This window comes from Durio zibethinus, chromosome 10, assembly GCF_047325235.1.
Source record: "Durio zibethinus cultivar Kanyao isolate XHJ-2024 chromosome 10, ASM4732523v1, whole genome shotgun sequence".
In the NCBI taxonomy this organism is placed as follows: Eukaryota; Viridiplantae; Streptophyta; class Magnoliopsida; order Malvales; family Malvaceae; genus Durio; species Durio zibethinus.
In genome coordinates, this window is record NC_143171.1 from 7,462,672 (window position 1) to 7,490,492 (window position 27,821).

At 28.6% G+C, this 27,821-nt stretch overlaps 1 long non-coding RNA gene and 1 pseudogene across 6 annotated transcripts; both read left to right on the forward strand.

Moving 5' to 3' along the window:
• The first annotated feature begins 4,320 nt into the window (after positions 1 to 4,320).
• On the forward strand, positions 4,321 to 8,966 carry LOC111293213 (uncharacterized). 5 transcript variants are annotated; one of them, XR_016345699.1, is made up of 3 exons: positions 4,321 to 4,560; positions 4,671 to 7,085; positions 8,473 to 8,966. It is a non-coding gene; the product is annotated as an uncharacterized LOC111293213 (long non-coding RNA). The 5 variants fall into 5 exon arrangements; XR_016345700.1 differs by having other exon boundaries at positions 8,542 to 8,966; XR_016345701.1 differs by lacking the exon at positions 8,473 to 8,966 and adding an exon at positions 7,269 to 7,555.
• A 13,232-nt stretch (positions 8,967 to 22,198) lies between these two features.
• On the forward strand, positions 22,199 to 25,763 carry LOC111292681 (uncharacterized; annotated as a pseudogene). Its single transcript, XR_016345960.1, has 6 exons — positions 22,199 to 22,337; positions 23,374 to 23,434; positions 23,707 to 23,883; positions 24,352 to 24,450; positions 24,538 to 24,783; positions 25,209 to 25,763. The product of XR_016345960.1 is annotated as an uncharacterized LOC111292681 (transcript).
• The last annotated feature ends 2,058 nt before the right edge of the window (positions 25,764 to 27,821 follow it).

The following is a 27,821-nucleotide window of genomic DNA, read 5'->3' on the forward strand; positions in this document are numbered from 1 at the left end:
CTAGTCATCTGATCTCGATTCAGATTAGATCATCTTCAGTCTCGTGACATTAGTTCAATCATTTGTCTACTATTTTGACTCGATCTTGATCGCTTTTAGACTCGCGACATCATCTCAGTCATTTGATTTTAACTCAGGTCAAATCATCTTTAGACTTGTAGCATTAGTCTGATTATTTATCTATGATCTCGACTCGATCTTGGTCACCTTCAGACTCGTGACATCGTCTCAATCATTTGATCTCGACTCTGGTCATATCATCTTTAAACTCGTGGCATCAGTTCGATCATTTATCTATGATATCAACTCAATTTTGATCATTTTTTTGACTCACAGCATTGTCCCACTCATCCGATCTCGGTTTAGGTCAGATCAACTTTAGACTCATGGTATTGTCCCAATCGTTCAATCTCGACTCAGGTCAGATCATTTTACTTTTTTAGCTCAAGATTCACTCATAATCAGTTTCACTCGCTAATTTGACTCAAACAGAGTGGGTGTCTAATCTTTACATCATCTCTATTTAACAATGATGTACAAAGATGGGCAATTATAGATACTTACCTATGTCTGAGACGAATTGAGATCGATTAGCTAAGATATTATTACTTTTATTAGTGTACTATAGTGTTATTATTTTTATATATTATAGTATGCCATTATTATACATTATTATACTATAGTTGTTATTATTATTATTATTATTATTATTATTATCATTATCATTATATATCATAGTATATGTTATATACTATAGTTATTATTATTGTTATTATTATTATTTTTATTTTTTTTATTCTTATTTTTCTTTTGTTCAATATGCACGTGGACAAAGAGAATCTAGGATCATGATCAGAATCCCACCACATGGTCAAAATTTTAATGCCAGATCATATCAATGTGATTGCTGAAATTTTAGACCTAAAATCTTGTTTGGACAGAATCAATCCCGTGATTCATTTATTAAAAATCATCCTAAGATCGCCTATAAATTGAATTGGATATCAGAAGAATGAGATACAGAAATCTTGAGAGAAAATAGGTGCTAATAGTTTCGAGAAATTTCTGGTAGTAGGGGTTTGATTTTTATTTTTGAAAGATTTTAGGAATTCTGGCTTAGATTTAGATTTTTGGAATTTTAGGGAGACTCTGGTGAATTTTTGGGGATTTTTGGAAAAATTGGGATTTTTTAGGGATTTTTGAAAAATCTGAGTTTTTTTAAGAACACAAGAATTTTTCAATGAAATTTTCGGTAGAACTTTGAATTTTTTGGCCAATTTCTGGCAAAATTTCTAAAAACCAACGGTTAATTCCAATTTCTGGTGGAGTTTTTGGCTGAATCCTAGAAAAAGGCGAGAGGATCCTAAAGCTAGAGAAAAAAAGGAATTAAGCTTCTGAAAATTGAAACGCTAATTTTATGTTATATAGTGGCCTAGAACAATGTCATTTTGGACATCCCAGATCCATGTGTCGACCCGACACCCGCATGAAGATCCGCATGTAGACCCGACCCTTTTCGCAAGATTTTTTTTTAATTTTTGTTCTCATTATTATTTTTTGGTCTTCTTTGTTTTTTGAGAGATTTTATCATTTTGTAAAATTATTTTGCAAAAATAAAAAATAAAAAAAATAACAATAGTAATCATAAAAAATCTTCTCGGATAATTTTTCAAAAATAAAAAAATTTTTTCAAATAAATTTATGGAATCCACCAAAGTATTAAAAAATTCTATGAATTAGCCTTCAATAATAAAAACAAAAATATAAAAATTTTCATCATCTAAATGATTGGATGATTACTTTGAAGTAAGCCCTACCAAACTATTGAGAAGCTTTACTATTTTTTTAGATAAAGATTAATAAATTTGACGACGGAACCTTTTTAGAGTAGGACACTAGACTCTATAAATACTCATGAAGTGAGAAAATTATCCTAAGTTGCTACCAAACTGTTGGGATAATTTTAGGGTTAATTTTTAATATTAAATAATTTGGTAAATCATAAAATGATCAAGGCTTAGATAATTTGAAATCAAACTGATACCATCATTTGGATGGCTGTTGTGGAGGTGCTACAATCTTCTCTCTGCATAACTGACTCTCGAACCTAATATCTATTTTCACATATTATAATATGTTTCAGGTGGTCAATCACACCTAAATAAAAAAAAATTGGTGGCAACTCCTTCTAATTCAGATCTAGTAATAAATCCATGAATCTATACGTTATAACACCTATAATGCTTAAAATTAGTACCAAATTAGTCTTATATTATCTTGTCTAAGTTTTAATTTAGATGATTTTTTATTTTTTATTTATTAATCTTAATATTTAAATATTGAAAAAAAGTGTTTAAGCTTTCACTAATTTTTTTTTCTCATCTCATAAGTATTCAAGATAAACTCATTAATTACTTAAAGATATTTTATTGTTAAATTTATTAAATATCTTATGACAAAGAAACCAATTTAGTTGCATCCTTTTTATTTATTTATAAACCATTAATTATAAATAATGATACAAATATTCTTACAAGTTTTTAATCATAAAATAATATATTTACTCTTTTCTGAAAAATGCATTCAATTTTTATTTTCATTAATTAAATCAATAGATAAAAAATAAAATTGACATAAAAAATAAATAATGAATAAATAAATATAAAAATAAATATGTAAAAATTAGATTTCATAAAAAAATTATTATCACAAAATTTATCCCAAGTCATATTAAACAATAAATAAATATAACGTCATAATAAATAAAAATAAAAGAAAGTGTACTTAACCAATGCTTTAGATCAACCTAAAATAAAGTCTTTTGTCAAGAAAAATTTTACTTGACTCTATTTGTTTTAATATTACATGTATGATTTTTTTGTTTTTATGATTCTTCTTGATTGTTGTTCATTGTTCAATTACTTGTTACTTTTTTCGAATTATCGATTGTTCTTATGATCTCTCATTGTATTTGCTTATTGATTTTCTTTCTCCCTTTACTCGAGAACTTTTCTCTTAAAATTCAAAACTTTGTGTTACTTAACGGCTGTTGATTATGTCGTTTATTGCCAATTGCCTCCCCAATTGTTTCTTTGTATTTGTTTTTGATTTTTTTGTTGATCAATGTTTGATTGAGACTAATTATTGTGCAAAATTTCTCACTACCTCTATTGATTCCCTTTTCCTTTTGTTGCGCCATTGCTTTATAGTAATTCAATTTCCAAAATTGAAAGAAAAATATTTATGTAATTGGATCTCGACAAATTCGATTTTAAAATTTTCTAGATCACTATCATTTTGCCCAAGAGTTTGATACCTAAAGAAGTTTTTATTCAAGCTCAAGGAATCTTTTAAGAATATTCACGGAATCAAATCTTTCCTAGTAGCTTTTTTTTTACCAAAAATTAAAATAAAATATAATTACATATACAAAATAAAATTTTTTTTTGGGCTTTTTAGTTGAATTTAACATCAATGATATAATTAAAAATCTAATATCAAATTAAAACTCAAGACTCATTAATGTCAAAAAAATTTCGGACAACAAAAAATATCTACATACACAAAAATTATTTGTTGTCAATTTACATCATACAAAGATGATTTTTTTTCTTTCGCTAAATTAGACCTATAAATTTATTGGGTCTATATTAAATAAATTTATTTAAATTAATTTTAAAAAACATATATTATTTCAAGAGCCTTTTATCATTAAAAACGAAAAAAAAATTTGAAAAAGTATATATAATTACCACTATTTACTATATTTAAGTTGTTGTTATTTGTTTTTAATCATTTTACTAAAGAAAATTAACTTTAATAAACTTCTGGTCCAAAAAACAATTTTTTAAAAATTAAATAGTTAGTAAATTTAAACAATACAATATGCGAATAAGTATAACTATTTGGTCCCAATAAATCCAAGATTGAAACAGTCAATCTCGTGAACCAAACAACTTGAAAGGCGGTACCAGAGTTTCGGTCATGTTTCAGATGGAAAGATTCCCGAGGGCTCTAGAGTCCTTTTATTATTGATAGTTGATAAGAACAACCCAAGCCAACTTGCGTAAAAACAACGCAATGTCACAACATTGACCTGTACCCAACTCATAAGCTTCACGTGGTGCCCAACTATTGGTCGGTTTTACCAAATCCTTTTCCTCTTTTCCTTTCACAACCTAATTTTCTACAAGAAAAGATGCCGACTTGATTACACGTGGACGTCATCTTACAGATTGATCTTTCCGAACACTTTTATCTTGACCGTCCATTCTTCAGAAAGCCCTCTATATAACTAGGCTTTGCGGGGAGAAACATCTCATTGCAACAAATTCCTCTTATGTTTTCCTTCTTGCCGTCTGCTTCTTTCCGATAAGATTTAGCCTCCAGGACCTCCTTTCCGAGGATTTTGTCTTCAGAACCGGTCGCATCGGTCCACGATCTTGTTTTTCATATCAGATTTTTGTACGATGAGAGGATTGACGTTGTCGGATCTATGTTTTTAAAGGCCTTAATAGGCAAGCAGTCGAAGATTTGACAGGATGTTTTATCAACTTGAAGGTGTCTGTTACTTCTGGCTTTCTTTATATGTTCTGTCTATGTGTTCTTTTGTCCGAAATTTATTGAGTCATAGGCTTCTTTGTTTATTGTTTATTTCTGTAATTTTGCAGGGATGGTCTCACCAGGGGCTGAGATCTGGACGAGGGTATTGTTCTTCAGATGTACCGTGGTAATTTATAAGGCATCTGATGTTTTGAAATAGCGATGTGGGGTGGTTTGTTTTTGAAAGGATGTGTAAGATGTCAGGGCAAAAAGTCCTACTGATATTTATTTGGAAGGGGGCTGAGTCCTGATCTATCTTTGTCATCCCAGACCTTTGCCATGACAGGTGCGCTTGCATGGCAGGTCACCCAAGCTTAATAAAAATTCAACTTTTTTGGTGTTTTTGAGGGGAGTTCGCACGGGGGTTGCCCGGGTTCTCCCCTCTGCTGTGGTGTGGTGTCGTGTTTCCTGCTCTTTTTAGTCTCTTTCTTTTCCCTCTCGCTTTCCATTATTTGCATCCACAATTAGTCCCTTTGATACTCTGCACAATACGGGATGGATGCATGATCCGCATCACCACCAACATCGGAATAAGCTTATGATCTCCAAGTCATTGACTCTACTACTTGCAAATCCCAAGGCCAAGGTATTATTTTTACATATTTTTAACCAAAATTCGCCTTATCTAATTTTACTTTAAAATTTAAATATTGGCAAGTTATTATGCAACTAGATTTATCAATAATTTTGACAACATGCAACAATCACAATTAGTCTTTGGTATTAAAGTATATTTATAATTGGTCATAGATTTAGCCCTTATCTTAGAGAAAAGGTCACGTGGTCATTTATTCAAGTTCCTTTAACATGATTTTTAATTACTCATTTCCGTTTTTGATAAAGCTTTATAATTATTTTGATTTAATCTTGTTTTCTAAAGTTAGGCAATACTAAGTTACTCTTTTCCTAATTTCTAATTCTTAGAAAACTGTAATTTTTAAAATCATCAATTTAATATCTCTTTTACTAATTTCTGATTCTTAGAAAACCGTAATTTTTAAAACCAACAATTTAATTTTATATTAAGTATTTAATTTTAATCATATCATGAGTTTAATATAAAATAATTCTAGATATTTTATTTTTATTTCTTTTGCTAATTTTTCATTCTTAAGAGAAGCTTAATTTAAAAAACCAATTTAACCTTATAATAAATTAGAGTAATTTAATTTTATTATCGTGGTTAATAAAATAATTGTAGAATGATTTTTATTTACATTAATAAATTTTTTAACCTTGGGTGGTGGCATCCATGAGAATTGAATTTAATAATTTGGAACTCAGTAATTGTGGTTTTGTGTTGTACTTATAAATGAGAAGTTGATCTGAAAATAAAAATTGCAATTCTTAGCATAGAGCAATCACCATTTCAAACAACTGTTATGCCTACCATTAGACCCCTATACAAAGTGCTGACAATGCTACTCTATGCATTACCATATTCATATTTTATCTGAAGGATATATCTGCCAATGCATCTAAGTTTTCCACCATTGTACGTTTATCCCTTACGTAATGGTCAATTTTCCTGTGATTCGATCATGATTATTCTATTTCGAGGCTTACTTCCATCTTATATTATAGTGCTTTGGAAAAAAGTTGGATGCGCTTGAATTGCTTGCTTATGCTATTTTTTCATTTTTATAATTTCATATTGCTTTTTGAGGCGAAATGCATTGAGTATATCAGTAGTGTTTTGCTAGTTTATTACGAAACTGTATACTAGGAGGAGAATGATATATGTAGGTTGAGGCAGTATGCGTATTTTGCTTGTATTGCTCTTTGTAGTTCTTTAGGCCCTTGCATGGGCTTCTGTTTACATTGGGTTGAAGGTTGGAGTTTCGTTCACTAGCTATAGAAGATTTTGATGAAGATGTCACAGCAGTGAGCATATTTTGGAGGTATTTGTGGATTTACTATTGCAAGCACGTTGCATTTCTCTTCTGTTTGATTAACATTGGAAATCAAGGTATGTGGAGTTTTAAGTGTTCATCTAGCTTGGTCAACTTTCAAGATCTATGTCGGGAAGATCTATGTCGGGAAGGTATCTGAAGCCCTCGGGGGACAAGCAGTGGGAGCTCTGGAGGCCTCGAAAATATAAATTCATTGCAGCAGCAGGTCAATTCTTTGAAGATTTTTCCATCTGTTGCAAATTGTTGAAAGCTTGGAGGCATATTATTTGAACATCTCCTGGTTTATATGGTGCAGCGCTGTACTGAGATAAAATGTTGAAGAGCTGCTGTTATTTGTTGTCGAAGATTTTGATCATACGAGGTACATGTCGACTGTGTAACCTGTTCCTTCACATAGTGAAAATTTTTCAGTGGACTACGGTCCCGTGGTTTTTTCCCCTTAAGTTATTAAGGGGTTTTCCACGTAAATTGTGGTGTCTCGTTTATATTTGCGCAATTATGTTGGTTATTGTCAAACTTTACCAATTAAGCCAAAGCTGAAATATTTCTTTGGCAGTGTGGATATGACAGGTATGACAAACCTCAGCATTTACCTTACCAGTAAATTACTCCCTATTACTATTAGTTTTATGATAAGTTTGACCGTGTAGATTACGATCCGTTAAATTTAGTTTTTGGTTTTTCCTTTCTTCATAAGGTAACAATAAAAAGACAATACTATCTTGATAATATTCTCTCTGTTGTATGGTTAAGTTTGTTTTGCAGGTTGAAGGTGGATTGAAGGCTGAAAGGTTTTATGTTTTGAATTTAGTTTTTGATGGTGGAATCTCATGTTTCTATAAAAAAAGTCATTAAAAGTTTCCTTGCTTGTTTTTTTTTTTTTTTTCTAGTAAAATATTTTAAAGCGCTGATCATGTTTGTAAATTCTCGTGTCAGCCGCCAGTATTTTTTGGAATATGTAGGATATAACTATCATTCATATTACTTTTTATCTAAATTGAAAACCTCATATAAAAAAAAAACAAAAGATGAAAGTGAAATTATAAGGTTTGCTTTTTTTTTTTTGTAGTTTTACGAAATTATCTTACACGTTACTATTTGTTTTTTTATGTTAATAGGCATTTATTTTCAAATTAGTTTTAAATGAAAAGTCAGTTTCGTGGGTTTTTAAGACTTGAAGATGATGACTAAAATGGATTTTTTTTCTGATCCAAAAAGTCTCCATTTTGGACGTAAGAAATGTGGTGATGAGGGTTTTTTTTTTTTTTTATCAAAGAGGTGGACTTAAGCATCAATTAATCAATTTAAAGTTTATTTGAAGGTTTTATGATCTTGTTTTGAGGTTCGATAACATAAATTTCTTTTTTATATGGTGTGCATGTGTAAAATATTTTTGTTATCTACTTTTTAAAATTTTTTAAAGATTTTTCTCAATTATTTTTTTTTTTGACATGTAAAATTATTAATTTTTATATTTTAGGCTTTTTTTTATATAATTTATGAAAATTAAATTTTATAAAAATTTTTAATCTTAATATTAATTTTATCAAAGTAAATTTTTAAAAAAAATTACTAAAAGTCAATATAAAATAACCAAAATGAGATGTAAAAAAAAAAATTATATATATATATATATGTATATTGCGACTTCTGGCAACAGTGGAACCTCAATTTGGGTCCTAAAGATAAGAATGGTTTACTGTGTATATTGATCAATATTTGTTTTTGTGATCCAAAAGATCTGTAAGCTCGAAACGGATGAGCGCTCAAGCCCACTGAGGGCTCGAGAGGTTGGTGGTTCAAATCCATCCAGATCTTTCTGTTGTCGTTTCTCTGTTTTTCTATGGAGGGTTTGGTTTTTATTTAAGAGGATCTTATTAGTAAATTTAATTCTATATAGTATGATATTGATGCGAGATTTAACTTATTAACTGCTTATTCGTATTTACAAGAAAAGGCTGGACGAGGTTTTATAACTGAAGCAGATTTTTACTGGGTTCAGTCTGGATTGGAACTATGGTTGCAGGGAGACTCTTTTGTGGAATTGCATTCGCCCTTTGCTGTTCAGAATTATATTGCACGTGTTGAAGGCAAGGATTCACTTTATCAAGTTATCCTGAAGTGTAGGCAATTGATGCATAGGGATTCTATCTGCTCTTTAAATCATACATAAGGAAGCAAATTTTTGTGCGGGTCTGCATTCCTCAGCTTTGATTAGGGTTTTGAAGATTTAATGGGAGCAGCGAGACAAAACTTACGTAGTCTAAGCAGCTTCATGATTGCAAGAACATATCATCGGCCAACAGCCAAATACATAATCTCTTCCCTTCCCCCGTGAATTGGATTGTATATCTTTGTTTATCATAGCAATGTGCATTGTAAATTTTAATGACTGATTATATATTTTTCAGCAATTAATTTACAATTGGTCATCAAGCGGATATTCTTCAATATTGGATCTGAAATTTACTTTTTCTACAAATAACAATTAAAACGAACCTAAAGAAAGTAATGATATAATAGTTCAAAGATCCTATCAAGAAAAAGTATATCAAAGATCGAATGTTAAATCTATTAACAAATACAAAGGCTATTAATCCTCTCTCTGTGTTACTTGTTCAAGTGCCAAAAAAAAAAAAAAATAGTAATATATAGCTGGTTCAAGTTGGAAGGATAAATTTTAATCCCAAATGAACGTAAACTTGGAAAAAGTTTTGTACGTGTTATCAGGAAACGGCAGATAGATAAGAGTGGTAGTAGAAGACAGATTGAAATTTGAAGTTTTTGGCTCGCTTCATGATTGGATTTATCTTCAAAAAACGATCTATTCTTTTTTGTTTTCTATAACATCAGCTTCATAATCCCCAACCTTGCAAAGGCCATCTCCTCTCCGGATCAGGAAGGCCAGGAAGATTCTTCCTTCTTCCTTTTTATGTCCTGAATTGAAGCAACCCCAGGCCTTCCTCTCATCTGGAAATCGACTGAAACCTTTCTGAAGCCGAAAATCTTGCCTAGAAACCCCAAACTTTTCTTCCTTTTTTGTTCATCCCTTGCATTGCACATCAGCCTCGTTGAATCAGACAGCCTCTCGGAGGTTGCGATTCTTGTATTGTCAGGAGATATATATTCTGATTTGAGCAATGAGTTGTTGCATCTTCCTAGTCTTACTGAAGAATCCCTTTGGAGCCTCAAGTTTCTGCAAATCTCCATAGTTGCTGCCTAGTTGTGTTGAAAGCTTCCTCAGTAAATACTGTTTGCCCGAGAGAAGACAGTTAAAGTCTTGTATTAAAGTTGAGTCCATTTCTTCCCATTACATCTGTCGATTTGGTCGAAATCTGAATTATTTGATGAGAAAGTCTAACCTTCCAACCATCTTTAAATTCAACAGAGGTTAGTATTTTAATATAATTAACTTAAATCTTTGGTGGGTTAAATCAACATAATACATACCTTAGAAAGTAACTAATACAATTTTCTATCTTTTTAAATTAACCCGTTACTAATAAAAAGGATGGCTGAGGAGAATAGTGTCATAAACAATTTTAGTAAAATCCCTTCAAATCTTGATGTGTTTTGCACAATACGAGTAGTAATGCTTATGAATACATTTGGGTTGTAATCCACTGACTAATTCAAAGGAAACAAATCCCAAATTCGTTCAAAATTAATCTATTAAACATTTGAATATTTGAATAATTGATTAATATTTGACATTTTAAATAAAAATAAGATTCGAATAACTTTATAAATTTATCAAATATTATGACGTGAAACTTTGTCTATCCTCGATTCTATTAGGATTATGACAACTTTGATACTAGTTATTAGGACAAAAGCCTCCAATAACTAAATAATTAAGCTAGTGGAAGTATAATGAAATCATAAATCAATCAATGCACAAGATCATAAATCAATCAATATATAAGAGACAATAATTTAATGTGCTTCAGCCCAATCAGCTTACATTCACAGATAAGAGAAAAGATCTACTAGTTATAAATAATTGCAAACACATCAACAAATCAATCTCACTCATAATCAATACCCATAAACTTTTTTATTCTCTTTTAATCTTATGGAGTATTCTCAACTCAAATAAATACATATCCATGTGCATTCATGCACCATACCTATTTGAATCATCTCATTTTTCTTCAGTCCATTCAAACATACACACCAATAAAAACATAGATATGGTGCATGGATGCACATTGTTATGTATTTGTTTGGATAGAGAATATTTCATAAGAACCAAAAAAAAAGAAGAGTCTATAGGTACTAATTGTAAGTGAGATTAATTTATTGATGTGTTTCTAATTCTTTACAACTAGTGGATTTTTTTTCATTCGTAGACATATGTTGATTGGATTGAACCACATTAAATTACTATTTCTTATGTAATTAATTGATTTATGATTTAGTTATGCTTCCACTAGCTCTATAGAGACTTTACATATTTATAAGTATACTAACTTGTCTACCAAGAATATTTTTCTTTTTAAAATTCTTCTATTGTAAGTCTTCTTGTCCATAAAGTAATATATAGCTAATTTTAAACAAATCTCTTATGAGATTTGACTCACTATTCCTAACAATCTTCATCTTGACTCAAATTTATCAAATAATTGACAACATGCTTCGCTACACTTATAATTGAAGTATCACAATCATCTTTTCTTGTGTGTCTTCAAACTTCAAGCAAATCGATTCTCAAAACACAAACTCAAACTCTTCCTTTGAATTGAGCCCTTCTGGGTTTACCCTTTTCACATATTGAACTTTAGCTTGATACCACTTGTTAGGATTACAACAACTCTAATACTAGTTGCTATGGCAAAAGCCTCTAATCAATTAAATAATAAAGCTAGTGGAAGCATAACTAAATCATAAATCAATTAATTACATAAGAAATAGTAATTTAATGTGGTTCAATCCAATCAACATATGTCTACGAATGAAAAAAAATCCACTAGTTGTAAAGAATTAGAAACACATCAATAAATTAATCTCACTTACAATTAGTACCTATAGACTCTTCTTTTTTTTTGGTTCTTATGAAATATTCTCTATCCAAACAAATACATAACAATGTGCATCCATGCACCATATCTATGTGAACCATCTCATTCTCCTCTAGTCCACTCAAACAACACACACATAGAGACACTCTTAATTTTTTATAGTCGTATGAGTATCTACCTAATAAAATCCTACAACTCTCTTACATATTTTTCTCATACTTTACTCTATAGAGACTCTATTTATTTGTAATCATACTAACTTGCAATCTCTTTCATCTAATGATTCTTTGTTTGTAAGTCTTTTTGTCCATCAAGTAATAAATAGTAAATTTAAAATAAATCTCTTGTAATATTGAAATCATTATTCCCAATAAATTTTACATTAAACATTTATTGGTGTGAGCTTAAACATTTTTTTTGTGACCAATAAAGAAAAAATATATTAAGAACATTTTTTCTTTGTGGCAATATTTCTAGAAATGTTATTAGGAAATGTCAAACAATAAAGGGTAAATTATATAAAATCACCTTATGGTTTAAAGCGAATTTAAAATGGCTCTTAAGGTTTAAAATGTGACATTTAATTATCCTATGATTTGTTTTATTACTTCTTTGCTCAAAATCGTGACTTTTTTCATAATTTTCAAATATTTTTTAATTTTTTCCTTTTTTTTCCCAATAATTTACTCTTTTTTCTCTAACTTTCTCTCTCTAACATTCAAACTCTCTCATTTTTTTTTAAATTTTCTAGCTAAAACCAAGAAAACATAAGAAGCAAGAACACTAACCACCATATTCTTTAAAATTTTCAAAATTTGGTGATGCTCGAATGGATTGTGGGTTTTTGGTTTTGAATCTAAGATGAAAAAATAACATAGGTAGAGGTATGTTTTTAAGTAGCTCTGGCACTTTATTTGACAGCTAAAAAAGCATTTCCTCAACTTCTTTTAGCTTACAACTTAGTTCAAATAGCCTATTTGGCTTCAATTATTTACAAGACAACAAAAATGGTTACCAAATTGCTAGGTTATCCTACATGTTTGCAACAACATTGTTGCAAGAAGTAGCCCAAATGGGTGCAACTGCAAGTAATAGTATAAACTCTCCTATGATGCAAAAAAAGCTTTGTTAATAGCATGGTAGGTCCAGACCAGTCTATTAGACCAACATCTTTTAGAGAAATACAGTAGCAAAACATATTTTACGATTATTTCTCATCATAAACTGATCATTCAAACATGGTTGGGATCAGCGAGGGAGGATACTTTAACCCACTCATGCAAAAAAAGCCCTAATAAAATAGCTCTACTTTTTAACGCTATCATAGGATATAGGAATTTTCATTAACTTGTTCATTAATGAAGTTGACTGAAACCAAAGCTTGATAAAAAATATGGAATATAAAGATAGTAGTAGTTCTAGCTTGTTACAAAAGAGAACTTAAATGATGGAAAGGAACTAACCAGTGCCAATAATATTTGGAATGAGTTGGGGAGGAAGTAACATGATGACTCTTGATTTCATAGGGATTAGAAGGTTAAGGCCAGTCAATTTACATGAATAACAACATTAGCAACAAATATTAAAATTGAAAGCAATAAGCCAACAAAAAATGCTAATGATAAACCCTTTCTAACAACAACTTTCACATGGGGATTTAGTTTTTAACATCATTAATTAGGGTTACCAGAATATCCAAAACCTGGTGGTGGTAGTCGTCATTGAGTCCAGTCTTTCATACGATAGTTAAATGTCACTTTAACAAAATGATTTTATGTAATGTACCTAATAATAAAATGATGGTAAATGCTATTAAAAACTTTAAAAATTAGAAAGCAAAAAGGACTATAAATTTTATGACATTGTTTGAGAGTTATAATAAGAGCAATGAAACTCCCTTTATCTATAACATTATATAATAACTATCCCCAACTTTCCAATTTTATATACACCTTATCATTATATTAAAAAATGATTAGAAGGATAGTTGGGAAAAAACTCAGTCTAGAAGCTTTTTTGACAATTTTTTTCATTTTTTCTTAATAATAAATAAATAAAGAAAAAGAAAAAAAATGGTATGATTTCAATGCGAGGATTGCAATAAGAACTTGAAATAGTCCAAGTTACCAAACCATTTTAGAATTTGCTTTGCTTCAAAGGTCAGTGGTAATTTTGAACTTTGGTTTTCTAGAAGCTTTATCTATTCTCTACAATTTCTTTATTTCTTTTCAAAATCTCACTAAGCATTAGTACTCCTAGCACCATCAGTGATGGAAGAAGGAAAATGATGCCTTGAAAGCTACATACAAGGTGAAAAATCACTTTTGTTTTTTTTTTTTTATTTGTTACTAGGTTTAATAGATTATTAATTCTAATTTCAGACTAAATGAAGCCTATGAAATGATAAGTTCTCTCTTAATTCTTCTTTTCAACTCATTTTTTAGTGTTTTTTTTAAAGCATTGTCAATTAACGAAACAAGTATTCTGTCTACAAGTTTCTAAAAGGGATTTGATTATGCGAAGTGTCACTCTAGCATCATTAATGTTTTTTCATAGAGCTCAACTATATCCTATAGCAGGCTTTATCATGACACCATTAAATTATGTGGCAAACCCATCATTGTTAAACATTTGCTACATAAGAGGCAAGTTTGTTTATAAAAATAACTTTTAATGTATTTGAAAAAAATGCTATAACGGATTTCTAAGATAATATTTTTTAGAGATTTTTCTCTCTTTTTCATTTTTAGTTTTTTTGAAATAAGTTTATTGTTTTGGAATGTTAGAGTTGTATTTTTCAGGAGTGCAGCTACTGAAGAAATTGAAACAGAGAAATCTTTCACTGAGAAATATGTAGTAAGCTTTTTTATAAATTCAAGTAAGAGAATATTTTTTAATAGAAAGGTTATTATTTTATTTTTTATCAGAAAGTGAGAATGGAAAAGACAATTGAGATAGTTCAAAACTAATTTCAATTCCATTAGGACATGGAGGGTGAACCTAGCAATGCTTAACAAAGTTAAGGTATGAGTTTTTTCAGTCTAAAAGTGAGTCTTCATCCTTATTAAGGTTTAATAGTAGTTTAATTTCATTTTTTGATAATATTTCTAAGATGTGTTTTTGTGTTTTTGGTTGTTTGTTTAAGATATATAGAAAAGGTTGATGAGGGTTGCTTCTTAATAACAATGTTTAGGTTAATCAGCTAGCAAACAGCTTGAGAATAGATAATAAAAAACAAAAAAAAAGATAAAAATCGATCATTTTGCTGTTCTCACATCAGAAGCCATGGTATGCTAATTTCATTCTACAATCATTTTTTTCTTTCTTAAAACTAGCTCAATTGGTATTATTTTTTCTTACCTCTGTAATTCTAGAGCAAGATGAATGTGGAAAAGGATTACCAGATATACATTTTGGGATGTTAGCGAGAGAAACAATTGGGGAAGCATATGACTACCCAAAAAAGGTAAGATAATTGCATCCTTTTATATTTCAGGCATATAGCTTTATACTTTTAGTTAATGATCTAATTTTATATCTTTTTCCTTACATAGACAGAAATGGCATTACAATTGTGTTAGGCTATTGAAGAGCATTATGGGAATGGTGGATTTCACAAAAATGTAGCTAGGGAATTTTTTGAAAGTCTAGAGCTACTTTCATAGGAAAATCTTTCATCTAGGTAACATTTTGATAGCTTTTTTTTTCTGTCTTTTCAAAAAAAAATTTTGTAATGTTGTTTATTATATGCTAAATTTTATCTTGGTTTTGGAAGTCCTCTAGGCTTGAGGTATGATTTTACTGTCAATTCTGATAATAAGAATATCAAAAAGTTATCGCAATTAAGGCTTCTATGTTTTGTTATCATAGCTACTACAAAGCTTCTCATATATCACCATGAACTTTTACCAAGGGCATGTGTAGCCTTGGGTAAGGTTGTTTGACTTCTATTTTTGACATATATTTTGGTCAATTTTTTTGTAAAGAAGGAAATGAATTTTATTATGTATGTTTAGCTAATCATTTTTTATTGTTACGTTTAGGTTACTTGAACTTGCATATCAAATTTAAAGGTTTAGAGGTGAGCTCATGATTATTTGTGGTTAATGAATGAGCTTGGCATTTATTTGTCTATCTAGGGCCTTCCCAACATTCACATGGACACATACACCTAGGCACTGTCAACTAGAATAAAAGAGACACAAAAATGATTGTATATATTTCATTTTACATTCTTATGAACAAGAAGGTAAAAGAGATTGTCACTTCAAGGTCTCTTCCCCTCCCTTTCTCTTTTTAGTTTTTTTTTTTTTTTTTGCTTATAATCTTTTTTGCTTTTCATCAAGTGAAATCAATAAGGTTCGGCCTTCCTCTATTACAATCATCTATTAACTTCATTGTTTCTGTTATAGGTCTACCCTTTCATGATTTTTCATTTTTAGATTTCCTTTCAAAAAGATGATAATGATTACTTTATCCTATAGAGAAGCATATATGAAGTTCTTAATTTTATTGGAGTTTCCAGTTTAGAGAATTTATTATCATTTTTTCTTATAATGATGGGTTTTACTATGCTTTAGACTAATAAAGTACTATTGGTATATAGAACATAAATGGTTATAGTCTATTTTTCTCTTTTGAGAGCCTATGCCTAAAATTTTACAGAATTTATTGACTATTAAAGTGATTAACAATGACACTTGGAGCATGAAATAGACCTTTTTAGTTATGACATTTCCTTACATTCCAATTTTTTACATTCATTGAAAATATTTCCCTCTCTTTGATGCTTAATTAATGACATGCTATTTGTAGGCTATTTCAGAAATCTAAAAGCAACGACATTAACTTTTGATTCAAAGGGATGGCTAAAGATTAGAGATTTTTGCTATATTGATGATTAAGGCTTTATTTTTATAGTTGATAGGTTAAAGGAGTTGAGTAAATACAAAGGATATAAGGTGAATGAAACCTGGCTTCTTTCCCCAAAGTGGCTTTACTTTGTATTTCATCATGTAGAATTGAGGATTAAACTATCAAGTAAAATAATGCATGGTTTTTAAACATTAATAAATATACTCTTATAGTTTTATGGTGATTTGGCAAGTTTTTCCTACAAAACTTAAAGCATTAATCTTTTCCCACCCTGAAATTTTAAATGTTGTTGTTGTTCCTTAAGTTTTCAGCTTTATTGATACGCATGGCTTGAAATTTTGGTTTTGGTGTTAGAATTCCTTGCCTCTCTTATTTTCTTGATTAGAGCAATATATATCTAAACTATATATATCTAAACAATGTTTGACAGAGGCAAAAGAAAATTATGTTTATTTAATCTTTTTTCTTCCAAAGGTAGGTGCGTAATTTAATGCTTCTATCTTTGCTTGGTTCTAACCAAAAATATTACAATGATGTTTATAAGAGAGTTTCTATTACATATTACCTGGAATATATTGCAAACTAGTTTGCAATATATAACAAGAACTTGCTTAGAGATTCCTTACTTTATTATTATGATAAGGAATCATCATTAATAGTCCCCACGACAGTGATGTGTATAAAAGAGTTCTAGAGGTCTTTTTTTTCTAATTACTTTGATTTTTTTAATTGTTAATTGTACTTTTTTTATTCTCACATTTGCCTAATTGGTGTTTTTGTGTAGGATTATACTAAAAAAGATATTGATGTTCACAATTTTTTCGCTGCTATCCTTAGAAATAAATCTGCTCTCACTAGAGGTAGTGAGAAGGTTATGGATTGTGGCCCCAGATTAGTCTTCATATACTACACTAACCATAGGGGTCCTAGAGTGCTTGGTTACTAGTATCTCGTTAACAGTTACTTTTTTATGGCTTTCAGTTTCACACATAGCTTTTTTATAGATTATTGAAGAACTTTTCCTAACTGAGACCAATTTTTGCTTTCACCTATCTATGAGACTTTTTCTAATTAACAAATTTTAGGCAACTTAGAGGAAAAAATAGATGATATAATGGTTAATTTGGAATTTAGAAGGAAGAAAGGAAAAACAAGAAATTAAATGATTAATGATAGCCTATTTTCATGCATTGTTTTGTTTGTATATGTTCATTGAGATTTTTTTTTATGGTGATGGGTTTTTTTAGGTGTCAATTTCATGCTTTAATCTTTTTTTTTTCATGTATGGTATTTTTGTTTTTTGGTAAGCTATGTTTTGCTCATTTGGGTTTCAAATTGTAAGTTGTTAATTTATAATAGGTATTAGTTTTATGTTTGATTTTTTTGTTATACATGTTTTATGGGTTTTTATCTAATTTTATTATGGTTTTTAAGTTTGGGTTTGCTGGTGGTTTGATGCTTAAAAGGTCTTGCCTGAAAACTTACCTTCATGTTTATTAACAAATTTTTTATTGAAATAGTTGGATTTACTTTGATAAAACTTATCTTTCTATGTCTTTTTAGGTTTTTACTTAGGGTTGCTTACTACTTTTTAAAGGGCCATTTCTAAAAGTTGTTGTGGCAATAATCTCCTTTACATATGTTATGCTTTAATTGCTCACATTAAGTCATTTGTAGGATGCTTACTTATGCATTTTCTTTTCATAGTTATCAAATAACTAAATTTCGTGTACTTGAACCATTAAATAGCTATACTGATGTATTAAGATACAATGAGATTTGAATATCTGACAGTCCTATTTTTATGAAATTTTTTTTTACATTTTCTTTTACAAGTTTTATTTTTTTCAAGTAACATCATTCTTATTGTCGCTTTATGTGAACCTCTCTGACATGATGTGTTTTAATATTATTATACTAATTAGATGAAGCTTTTTTTTTTTTTTTTTGCTATTCAGTTGGCTACCAACACTTTAGAGCGGATGACACCACTTACCTATGTAGTTGGCAATGTGCTAAAACCTATGTTTGTCATTGGCTTCTCAATCCTGATCTTTGGTAGGTTTATATCTTACACATTTATGCTCTTTTGAAGAATTTTTTTGCTTTTTTGTGTTTGGACATAAATCTTTGGACTTAATATCTAACAATATGCTTCTTACAGGAAGCAAGATTTCAACACAAACAAGTATAAAAATAGCCATAGTAATTGATGGAGCAGCAATGTACTTTTTCATCAAGGCTAAGATGAAAGAAAAGAAACGAGTGAGTAAAACACTATAACTTGAATTGATTGTTATAATTAGCCTTTAATTTAGAATTGAGCTTACCCAGCTGTGTAAGTTCTCAAGTCAACACAAATTTTTGAATGAAGGCCATAAAAATACATGAGGCTGGGAAAATTGTAAAAGGAAAATAATTGCCATAATAGAAAAATATAAGGATGTAGCTTTTTTTGTCATTTTTGTCATCATATAAATTGGAGAATAACATCTCATGTATAAGGAACTGTGAATCTTCCTGTATATGGCATTGCATCAACTATATAATTAGGATATTTCTCCATCTTTTTTATTTTTGTTTTCTTTGGACCATGATTCAAAAAATAACATCATGCATATATGCAATATATAACGTAAACAAAAAAAATATATATATCTAAGCAATTGAAGAAAAAGAAGAAGAAGAAGAAGAAAAGTTAATGTTTTTATTTTGAAAAATTATCTTATATATAAGGTTGATGGAGCTTTTAAACTCTTTAATGGATTAATATGTTATCTCATGTCTTATTAAGATATATTTAAAATAATATAATAAACAAAAAGACATGAAATAATATTTTGATATTATTTATGAAGTCTAAAAACTCTATTGATAATTCTTTAATTATTTTTATCTGTTACAAAATGTAAGAATTTTGCTTTATAAGTTTTCACAAATTGAGTGGCACCACTTACTCATGTAGTTACCCATGAAAATCACTTCTTGAAGAAGGTGAGTAAAGTCATCAAACTAATCAAAACTCTTAAGAATGTAAGCTCCTGTAAACTATTTATCTATTTCGAATTCAAATTAAAACTTTATTTTACTATTATTTTTTGTGGGTTATTTTTTTTTTATTTCAATGAGATAGTTAGGTTAGCTTGATATTATAATGTTTGGTTATTTATTCATTAAGCTTATGTTTTGAGTTTTTATAAAAATGACAATTTCATGGGTACCTTTCTTATGAATTTTAATGGGTAATTTTTATTTTTTTATCTTTTTTAAAAAGCATAGATTTTTAAGTTTTATATTTAGATTTTTGGGTACCCTATTGATTGCATTTTGTTCTTTTCAGTTCAAAGGTTGTAGAAGTTTTCAATTTTCCACTTAACTAAATCATGATTTAACTAAATCTTGATTTAGAGTAGCTTTTATTGTTCTTATTTATGGGATGTTTATTTTGATTTTTATATTTGTTACATTGCTGTAATATAGGTTGCTTGTGCCTTGGGTTAATTGCAAAAAAAAAAACTGTTTTAGCTGCACTTAGCAATATACTTAAGATTGTGAGTGAGCACCCAATGGTTAAACATGAAGCTTCTAAAGCTCTTAGTTCCATTGCCAGTAAGATTATGTGATGTTAAAAATAATAGATAAAATTTTCTTTTTATAAGGGTTGCTAATAAGCCTTTCTTAAGCTATTTTTTTATTATTCTCATAGCAAATAGGCAATAAGTGTTGTTGAGCTATGAGATTTGATCACTCTTTCTTCGCACAAATTTTTAAATAACTACTATGGCTTATGAATGCTACCTTTCTACTGTTTTGATCTCTTTGGTTATTCTAATTGAATTCCTCATTATGCCCATACTATAAATAATCAAAGTGCATTTGAATTCTTTTTTTATATATTTTAAAATTTTAATTATGTTAAATAAAAAAAATCCATAGCGAAGCATGGGCATCATTCTAGTTATATATGAAATCAGAACTGCACGTCATTAACAGCATTAATGGCTATTTATAAAGTTTAAGTTTATTATACTTAATTAAGTAAATATTGTTATTGCAATTGTTCGTTAGGATTAGGCAACCCATTATCCATGTGAGACTGAAAAATTAAACCCTCCATTTTCTTTTTCTGATTTGAGTAACTCTAACAGCAGTGCCAATAAATTTAGCTTATTTTTGTTAATAATTTTTTTAAAAAATAATAGACTATAGATATGTAAACTTGAAAAGAGTTTTTTTTTTTTTCGATGGCAAAAAAAAAAATTGTTTTTTCATATAATTTAGCAGTACTTAGATGTTATCCTAATAAAAACTTGTCAAATTTATGGAATGCATAAGATTGTTAATTGTTACAAGAAAAAAAAAGGTAAAAAGGAAACATACTATTACTATTTGATGCCAGCATTGAAGTATTTTGCAATTTTTTGAAAATTTCATAACAACTTTTTCTCATTATATGAAAGATTCAATTTGAAAAATTATTATAAACAAAAAATAATGAAATTATATTATTTTATTTTTTTCTAATTATAAAAATTAATTTAAATGTAAAAATATAAACTAATGAAGTTATTTATGAGTTATTTGCATTTGATTTAATAAATACTTAAATTTGATTTATTTATTATCGAATTCAAGTCAAATTTAAATTATCTGAATAATAAATTAAATATTTTAATATTTAATTAGAGTGATTATGAATTTAATCAAACTTTTATTTTTTAAAATATACAAATTAAGTATAAAAATATAATATTTAAATATATCAATAATTTTATCGAATTTAATCAAATTACATTCAAATTACTCAAACAAATTACAAATTACATTTAAATATAAAAAAAAAATTCAATTGAACTTTTAGAGCTTTGAGTTTTGAATCAAGCTGCTTGATAATAATACACTCGACTAGACTTTGTTACAAGCTTCAATAAAAAGTAATAATAAAAGGGGAAAGATCATTTTATATTTGTGTAAATTTTTTTAGTTTTATATTTTTTAATTATTAATTTTAATAAATTTCAAAAATAAGAGAGACAAATAACAAAAAATGGATTAATTTTATCGTTTATATCTATTAAAATAAATAATTAAAAAACATGTAAATTAAAAAATTTTATACTAATGTAAGTTAATATTTTTTATATTAAAATAGATAAAAACTATATGTTTATGGTAATGGAATCCAAACTGATGCCTTGAAACGGAAATATTCAATGTGGATTTAGATACGGTAATTATTTGAATTGAATTAAATTCGATTTAATTTTTTAATAATATATTATAAAATTTTAAAATTTGATCGAATTTAAACTATTATTTAAAATTAATTCAATTTATATTGAATTTTATCGATTTAGTTAATTGATTTTAAAAGTTATTTTTAAAAAAAATTTTAATTTTAGTTTAATATGAATTTTAATATATTTAAATATAAAATAATTATTTTTATTTTATAAATATTTAAAAAATATATAAAAACTAATAAAAATATATAATTTAATTTACTTTAATTTTTTTATTATTTTTAAATTTGATTCAAATTTAATATATATTTAATATTTAAATTAATTTAAATCAAATAAAAATTTGATTTGAATCAAATTAAAATAATTTTTAATTTTTTTAATTTTTTCTCTCTCCATAAGTTTTTGGCCTCTTTATCCAAGTCGCTTCCCTCGCTTACGAAAGAAGCAACAAAAATATTTTTGGCCTGGGTCCCACTTTTGTCCTTTAAAAGGAAACTAAAAATAACACCGTGGTCTTTTCTACCTAGTTCACGCTCTTGCTTTCCCACTATAATAAATGAAGATCCTGCTCTGTCTTTCGCTTGAATTCAATGACACCTTAATAGACTCAATTTTGCTTTCTCGATGTAAAGCCCTTGGAAGCTCCGGCATTGAGCTGTAGCCTGTTTTTGCTTAACCAGGTATATTTCTTTTTTATTTTTTCTTGCCATTTTTTAACGTTTGAAATTCTTGTTCTGTTTGATAAATTCCGGCCGCTGGCCGTTGAAAAAAAATCTGCTCGATAATTTCTTTGTTTCACCACAAAAAGTGGATCTACCTGCATTGACTGATCTGATTCTTATTATGTTTTTTTTTTTTTTTAATTTTCTATTGATAATAGGAGTTGGAGAAAATATTACTTTTATTGAAAGTTTATGAACCGTTGTCGTTTTTATGATTTTTTTTCTCTGCTTTGCTTTTCGAATTTTCATGGTTAAAATACTAAAAAAAAGAATTATACTAGTTTATTTTTTAAATAAGTATTAATTATATCTAAATAAATTTTTAATCCTTTATTTATATCAAAATAAGTCATGTTGGTCTACGTTAAAGATTTATTTAGATACAAATAAAAAGTTAAGAGTTTATTTTGATATAAATTAAATATTAAAAATTTATTTAAATATAAATTAAAAGTTAAGGGTTCGGTAGAATAAAAATATAAAGATTTATTTAAATAAATGATAAATTTTAAGGGTTTTTTTTTAATTATTTTAGCCAATTTTCATTTAAGAGAATTTAGATAAGACTTTCATTGATTGTATGTTTATGAACATCAAACATGTTTGTTTGTGCCAAGTTCCGACCTCGGGGTCTTCCTATAAAGATAAAAAGGAAGAGAGCGTTAAATGCAAAGGGAGGGAGTGTTCTCTACTTTTACAATTTGACGCATAAGTTAGATCAAACAATAAAGGTCGGATGAAAAGAAAAGTAAGGACTTAAAACAAGATGGAATTTAGAATAATAGTGCCTAGATATCCATATTTATAAATAGGAAGCGAGGGACCTAGGGGGACAATAGTGACATGGCCGAACTGATAGGCTCAAATGTCCGAAATGCCATTGATTGTCTGTTGGCAACCTATAATAAGGAGAAAAGACCATAATGCTCTTTTGACTACTAAATGACCCTAACCATGTTGGTCTAATTGAGATTGTGATTGACTTTATTTGCAGTGAAATGTTTCTTAGGAGTAGGCATACACAGAAGGATGATTCTGAGCAACGAGATGCAAAGGTAATATTTATTTATTTTTCTATTTATTTATTCATATTTGCATTTTGCGGAGAACAAATTTAGTTAAGTATCATGAATTCAGCATAAACATAATAATGAGAAATGCTTCAAAAAATTTTCTTTAAATGAGATAAAGAGAGAGGTGTCAAAATTAAAGGCTAAAGTGTTCGAATTTTCTGTTAATTACTAGCATCAAGATAAAATATTTGTAGGTTGACCTAAATTTTCCCCCTGCAATTGCAAGTAAACTTTAAAACTTGGTTGATATGTAGGTCAGTGAACTCAGGAATGCTATAGGACCCCTGTCTGGGCGCAGTTTGAAGTACTGCACTGATGCATGCCTGAGGAGATATTTGGAAGCTAGGAATTGGAATGTTGATAAGGCAAAGAAAATGTTGGAAGAGACATTAAAGTGGAGATCGACTTATAAGCCTGAAGAAATACGCTGGGTATGTTAGATAATTACTGCATCCAAATTTTAGTTATGTGTATAAGTTGGTTCAGATCAGTCTCTGTCTTGTTAGAGCTTAATGAGATTCCAAAGCCTATTAGAATATTAGAAACTTTATTATACTAGGCTTGGGTCGAAACTTCTTCATATCAGTTTTGGTGTCTCAATATGAAATTAAATCTGATGATTCTAAAACTGGATAATTGTTCTTGCCTTCTACCTTGTTCATTTGTTTCACCAAAAACCGTGTGGTCTGTTGGTATGGTGTGGGACTGTTAGTTTCGCTGGCCAGTGTTCAATCTTTGGCAGCTTCAAGTATTCCCCCCCCCCAAAAAAAAAAAAAAAAAAATCATTTGTTTCATTCTGTATTTGCATATGATTATGAGTTTATACCTGGGACAATTTTTGGTGATAATGGCTTTATTTCTGCTTGCTTGAACTTACCTCATGACATTTTCTTCTCCAGCACGAAGTTGCACATGAAGGTGAGACTGGAAAAGTTCCCAGGGCAGGTTTTCTTGACTGCCAAGGAAGGACTGTGCTTATAATGAGGCCTGGAATGCAGGTTTCCTCTAGGTTTCCTTCAGTTTGTTTTGTCACCAAGCTTTTCTAAATTTGCCCTATAAAGTCTTCCATCTTTATTTCTTGGCAGAACACGACATCAGCAGAAAATAACATCTGCCATTTGATCTATATCTTAGAAAATGCTATCATGAATCTCTCTGAGGGCCAGGAACAAATGTCCTGATTGATAGACTTCTCTGGATTTTCATTGAACACCAATATTCCTCTCAGAACAGCCCCTGATAGCATTTTCATTCTACAGAGCCACTATCCAGAGAGGCTGGCAATTGCTTTTTTGTATGATCCACCAAGAATTTTTGAAGCATTCTATAAGGTTTTGTCTCCTGCCTTTACATTTGGTTAGTTTAGCTATAGGTCTAATTCAATAATTATCCTTGTTTCTGGTCTTTGTTCTAAGAAAATCTTTTTTTCTTCTTTCTTTCATATACGTTAAATGCTACCTCATTTCACCACATGGGAGAAAGGAGCGAGTCAGTGCCCATTCATACCCATTAATTCTTAATATTATGAAACAATTGTAGGCAGGAAGGAGAGTGGTGTGATCTGGTACATGGAGTGTAAAAGTTTATTCCCTCTATTTTCTTCTTTTTTCCTCTGGATAAGATGTGAGATAGCATAAATGCAGGGTAGTTAGTTCCCTGTAGTTGCAATATGTCAATATTAGATTGCGACATTAACATGAAATTTAATATTACATCTTTCATTTTGATTGATATTATGCTATGTGCATTTTCATAGGCTGTCAGGTATTTTCTGGATACGAAAACAGCTCAGAAGGTGAAGTTTGTTTACCCTAAAAATAAAGATAGCTAGGAGCTCATGAAATCCTACTTTGATGTTCACAGCGTCCCCAGTGAATTTGGGGGGAACACGACACTAAAGTATGACCGTGAGGAGTTCTCAAGATTAATGGCTCATGATGATGTAAAAACTGCTAAATTCTGGGGGATTGATGAGAAGCCCTACCACATTGCAAATGTCCATTCAGCGGCTGAAGTGGCACCAGAGCCAGTTCCCGTCGCACAGCGAGCAAGATGAGAGAGCTTGCCTACTGTCCTGAATGTTCTGTAATAATCAAGTGATGTAAAATATAGGCCCGGAATTCAATCCACAGATAAGCATCACATTTATGCGCACTGCATATCATTATCAACATCCTCTTCCTTGCTTAGGTGAATAAACCTCATTTCTTGTTCTCCCTGCTAACTAATAAGAAATAAACAAAAACATGTTTTGTACTTGCATAAATGCTAGTATGCTACCCTAGTTTTTCTTTATTTGAAATTGTTTTCAGAGAATATGGTCTATATTTATTCTCGTAACTATATATATATATATATATATATATATATATATATATTCATTCATGTCCTCGTTTCTTTCGGCTAATCAGGTCATATCAAGGATACCTTTGTTTTAGGGCAGGCAGGCAATATTCATGGTCCTAATTTTGTTACGGAAAACCCTAAACATATGAGCTTTTTAAGGCACTTAAGCAGCGAATTCACCCCTTTCTTTGTTTTGTTCGGCAGTCTAACCGAAGGAGGCTATTTTTTGATTTGGGAAATTTGAAGTTTTAGTCAAACATGATAAATTTTGAGGATGTCTTTGATCCATTCAAGAAAACATGGGCTATCCTCTAATAGAAGTGGCAAAACTAAATGAAACATGTAAAAAAGTTCAAACTCAGATCATCTCATATCCAAATTAGGTAAAAAATTAAAAAATCTGAAATAAAAAAATGAATTTAAAATAAATCAAATCCAATTAAGTTCCAAGCCAAATTGATGGGAAGTTTCCCTTGATCACATTTATTTCCAATCATATTGTTTCCCTTGAAATAGATTAAAAAAAAAAATCGCCTATACAAACATTAAGGTCTAATTTAGTGCTACAATTCGAAAAAGTTGGGTTTGAAAAAAAAATGTTTAAAAGTATGATTAGAAAAATATGATTTAAAGATTTTAAATATTTAGTATTGTTGTGAAAAATACTATTGAAGTGTTGAAATATAAAAAAAAAAAAATTTTTTTTTACTCCTATAATATACGGATTATTTTTATTTATTTAAATATGTTTAGATATATAAATTAATATTATTTAATCACTTAGATATTAAATATTTATGTAAATTATAATAATATAATTAAGATATCAAAACATAGTAAAATTAAAATTAAAAATTAAAAAAATAAAATATATAATAATATTTGAGAAAAATAAAATATCCAAAAGATTTATTTATAAATAGTATTATTGATAACAAAAATAAAATATTAAAATGAAAACTAAAAGTTTAACACTTCAAATTAATTTTTTTCAATTTGTGTCATTTTCATTTTGTGCAATTATTTTTAAACACCTTTTGTATAATTTTAAGATAAGTTTTATTTGTTTGGAAAAAGTTATTATTTTAAATGTTTAAATAATAGGCATGATAATTTACTTATATGTACATTTTTTTGCATGAGTTTTAGTGATATCTTGATCTTGAACATCTATAAGATTTATCAAATTAATTTTTATACTTGTTTTAAACTTTACATTTCATGCAAATTTGTGTTACTATAAAAACTAAAATGAATTAGTTTTAAATTTTAAGTAATAGAATTAAAATTTAAAACTATAAAATTTTATAATCAATTTCAAAGGTAAAAAAAATTGCTTTTGCTTTTATTACTTACGTTTTACTACTAGAAAAAAAAAACAATAATACTATAAAAAAAATTAAATTATAAAAAATTAATTTCAAACAAATAAACATGATTTTACTTTATATAAAACAATTTTGTTAGAATTAGTACTGTATTTTAACCTTTGCCTTTATTAATAATTTAAAAAAAATAAATAAAAGAAAAGTGCAATAAAATTAACAATTAAAACTAAGCCTATGTAGTCTTTTGTAAATAAATAAAATTAACAAACAATGTTTAAACAATTAAATCAATATTTTTTACCTTTAACTGTCAAAATACTTTGGTTATTATTGTATTAGACTGATTTTTTTTTTCTGCTTCAACATCCATAAATTATCAAAAAATTTCTATTAGATCCATGCATTCACTTTAAAACGAACAACATATTCAAAATTTTTATAAAAATTTTAAAAACAAAAAATCATTGATTTTAACTTTTTAACATGTGGATGTACAGATTATAAAAATATAATAAAAAATTTATGCATCTCATATATACAAAAGTTATAAAAATATACTCCCTTAATCCCAAAATATTTGTCATGTATTTACTTTCATGGAGTTTAAGAAAAAAAGCTTTGACTTTAATATATTTAATATTAAAATTTTAATTTTTTTTTATAAAATTAAAGTTCCATGATTTTTTATGTCAAAA